Raw genomic sequence first — 4,232 nt, forward strand, 5'->3', positions numbered from 1 at the left:
ATACTTAAACAATGAAATCAACTCCATATTTTTGTGGTATATTTATAGTACAAGGTATGAGAAAATAAGATTCATTTAAGTTTCTTGTTAATTAAATGATAGTATACTTGCCTCCATCTTCTTGATACCATTAAAAAATTTGTTAATATTATAAACAATTATACAAATTATCTCTGTGTGCTTACACTTAGTAGTAGTACTTAACTAAAACATAAAAATAAATAGTTACGTATTCATCAAAATGCATTTATTGAGGAGCAATTTGGGGGCATAGTGGATAGAACACTAATGCTGCAGTCAAGAAGACAAGTTCAAATGTGACACTTAATAGCTGTTTAACCCTGAGCAGGATAATATTTGTAAAATGCTTTACATACCTCAACAATGCTATAAAACTTTTAGCTATCATTGTTCTTTACTGAGCTCCATTTGAGGTATTTTGTAAGGCAGTGAGGATATAGCTGAAAAATGTCACAGTTCCTATCTTCATGGAGCGTACCTTCTTTAAGTAACTAATAAAATAACCACATGAGAATGACAGGCCAATCACCAGTGAAATGTTGTTGTAAAATCCATATGGTGTTAAAGGAATTAATTCATGATATTTTAATATGCATGGCTCAAACAAAGGATCTTTCATAGTTATTAGTTTATATCTTAAGGTAATTCCCTTGCCCTTTAATATTCCTCTCTCTAAAAGAAAATCAGTTTTGGGTCACTTGGATTTGATGCCCAAACATCATAAAGTCTAGCGATCTCCATCTAAGAAGTAAAGTCAGGCTTCTATAGAGCTAAGTTTTCAAAACATTAATGGTAACAGTAGCAATACCTGATTGAGCATTTGAAATGTTTCACTTTACTCTTTTATTTATATAGTTTATCATGTACTTATGGACAATACTTAGTGGGGCAATGACAGCACATGAGCTCAGTGCAATACTAAGCTTTAACCAAACAAAAGGGGATAAGGCATGAGGTAACACTCCCTCTGACCATATCAAATACCCAACTATTGTAAGGATATAAGTAATAGAATATAAGAAATAAATAACGGGTTGAACACAAATTTATTTATCTAATACACAGGAAATTAAAATCTCTTCTTTAACTGGAAGCCTTCCTCAACCCATCTTTTATTCTATTTCCTTCAATTTGTTGATTATTAACTATTTTTTTCTGTACATAATTTGCTCTGTACACATCTGTTTGCATGTTGTATATTCCTTTGTATTGTAAGCTTCTTGAAAGCAAAGAGTGTCTTTTATCTCTCTTTGTATCTTCTGCATTTAGCACAGTGCCTGGCACATGATAGGCATTTAATAAATGTTTATTGATGAACTGATTGCTGATACCAAACAAAATAATTGGGATCTGCAATGGACCCAATCATCCCTTCCAAAAACAAAAAAACTCATGAAATTTGAATACAACCAGCTACTCTTAGAGAAAATTAATGAAAACAGTGCAATAACAACAAGAGAAAAGCTGTGCTATTTTTAAATCTCAGAGGTTATATATTAAACTATAAAATTATTGCCCACAGGAATAAAAATAATTCATATTTCTCTAGGGCTTCAGATTTACAAAGTGCTTTCCTCATGATAGTATAACAAACAAGGCAGCACATGTATTATTGTCCCCGTCCGTCCCCCCCCCCCCCCCGCCACTATTTTTTTGGAAATAAATGAGTGAACCAAGGATCAGAGAGAATAAATAGTGTGTCCAGGAACAGACAACTAATAACAACAGGCATGCATAAAGCATGGACCAATTATATACTGGTATGTTGGCTCACACCGGGGTTAGGAGTGGATCATAGTCGTGCTTGCCACAGAGCACAGAGATACATCTGGCCCATATCTATGCATGTTTATCATCTGAGCAAATACTTAAATACAGGTTTTTCAATGGTCCAATGATCTTTTCACTGTATGCATTTATTTATCTACCTGCCTATCTATTTACCCAGTCAATAAACATTTATGAAATGTATTTGCGAGAAGACAATGGTGAAATATTGAAAAGGGTACAGGAATTAAGTAAGACAGTCTGAGATCTAGTACCAGTTCCGGCACTTAGTAGATTTTGGAAGACATTTAGTGTCTCTGAACCTCAGTTTCCTCAGCTATAAAACAAGAATAATGGAACTTGCCTTCCTAACTGATAAGAGTGATGTGTCCATCAAATGATATAATGGATATGCAAAGAGCTTTACAAGTGAAACAGTTTATACTTCGACAACTGTAAAGAACCATCCATATCTCAATACTGTTGTTGCTGTTGCTGCTGCTGCTGTTGTTCCTCCTCCTTCTCCACAATAATGTTTGAGGCGGGAAAATGACCACTGCCCTTTCCACTATATCACTTTCAGGCTATTAGTGTGGGGAATTTTTGGTGGCTGTTTCCACATCCTGGTCAGTTTCAGAAATAAAATAGAAATGAATAGTGTTTGATTGATCAAGTTGGACATTTGACACAACAAATGAATGTTCAATTACCCCTCAGGATGCTACAGGGGAAAAAAATGGAAAAACTCACAACTTTGTTTGTATCTAATAAAACCACATACGACACAGTAGAAGGGACAAAATTTCAATCAGTTTAGCAAAGGACTAGATTGAGTACTGTATTTTTATCATTTCTTTAGCAATTCTTAACACAACTACAGCTTCTTATAAATGATAAAAATAGAGGAGTTATAGATCAGAAAGATAATTGAATATCAGAGTTATAAGGGACATGATAAATATTTTATTCCCCCTTCTTTTACGGACAAGGGAACTGAGGCTCCAGAGAAGCAAAGTGACCTGGTCAAAGTCAATAGCTCTGAAACTTAATATTATTTCCTATATTAGACTTTTTATCACATTCCAATATTTCAGGGGTTCTCGGGTCTCATCAATGTGAGGATTCATTTTGATAAGGCAAATTTTTACTTATCCTTGCCTACCCATTCTTATTAATTCTTCATCTCTCATGAATGGACCACAGAGGACTCAACCAACCTGTTGGAAATCTTCCACATGTTTTCTTGATATTGTATCACACGGGGAATATCAAGTTTTCCTACACTCTCTGGATATGGATGGTCCATTTTTTTCCCATTTATTTATTTCTCTGGTGGCATCCTTTGTACTACTTTTTCTATGTCCTGTGTATTGCTGTCAACTGCTCATGCCCACCATGATCTTCTTCATTACACTTTCGGTGAACCTCAACTACAATCATTTGGAAACTATATAATTGCAAGACTTGCTATCAAACAATGTCACTGGGAGAATATTAACATTAAAATGATGGACCTTTCTTGGAGGGAGAAAGTTGAGATTAAAAGAACTGTGAAATTCCAAAAGGCAAAATCCATATCACTATGTTTCTGTTCTGTTCTGAATACATTTAGCTCATTATCCATTTGCTGTATCTGCCCCCATAGTGCTTGATGAGCTTTGTAGCTTGTCCATATAACTGCATATGGATAAAAGACATTCAATTACCTGTGTGGATAGTTAGACCAAATTCTTTTGAATGATTGTGGATCTCATTTTGAGGGCTTAATATAATCAGCACAATGCTACCCACAAATAAAAGACTCTGGAAAACCTGAGCATCTGTAGGGAAGGATTACTTTTTGATTTGGAATCTGTGCTGGACTTCCTCCAAAATAATGTTGATCACTTTTGGTGTTTTATACCTTTATGGCAGGCCAAACAGAATTATCCTTGTAGTTACAAATATTAAGCTACCTTGTATGGTTTTAATATATGCACCATTGAAACCTTGTTGGAAAAGTGGCTTTAAAAGTGTTTTGCTCTACAAAATCAATTTTTAAATCAACAAATAAAAAGTGCAGTGGGATCTCATATTTTCTAAAAGTCTCAGTCAATTGTATGATGTTAAAGGCTACAGAATATTGCTTGGTAAAGCCTATTTGTTCTTTTCTAAAAATTCCATCAAGTAGGTCCTTAATTGTGTATTCTCATATGCATTTTCTTTTGATGGCAAAATAGGCATGTGGAATGGTAGTTATTTAAATTCTCTTGATCACCTTTTAAAAACGTCTGACTGGGATTGTGGGTGATATTCAATCCTTATTGTCATTGGGATTGGATCAAACAGGGGATAAACATACAATTGGGTATATGAATCTATCATATTTATATGGAAGTAAGAGGGGAATATATTAGAGAAGGTGGGTGATAGAAAGCAGAACAAATAGGGAGAGGAGGTGGTCA

Source organism: Trichosurus vulpecula, chromosome 3, assembly GCF_011100635.1.
Source record: "Trichosurus vulpecula isolate mTriVul1 chromosome 3, mTriVul1.pri, whole genome shotgun sequence".
In the NCBI taxonomy this organism is placed as follows: Eukaryota; Metazoa; Chordata; class Mammalia; order Diprotodontia; family Phalangeridae; genus Trichosurus; species Trichosurus vulpecula.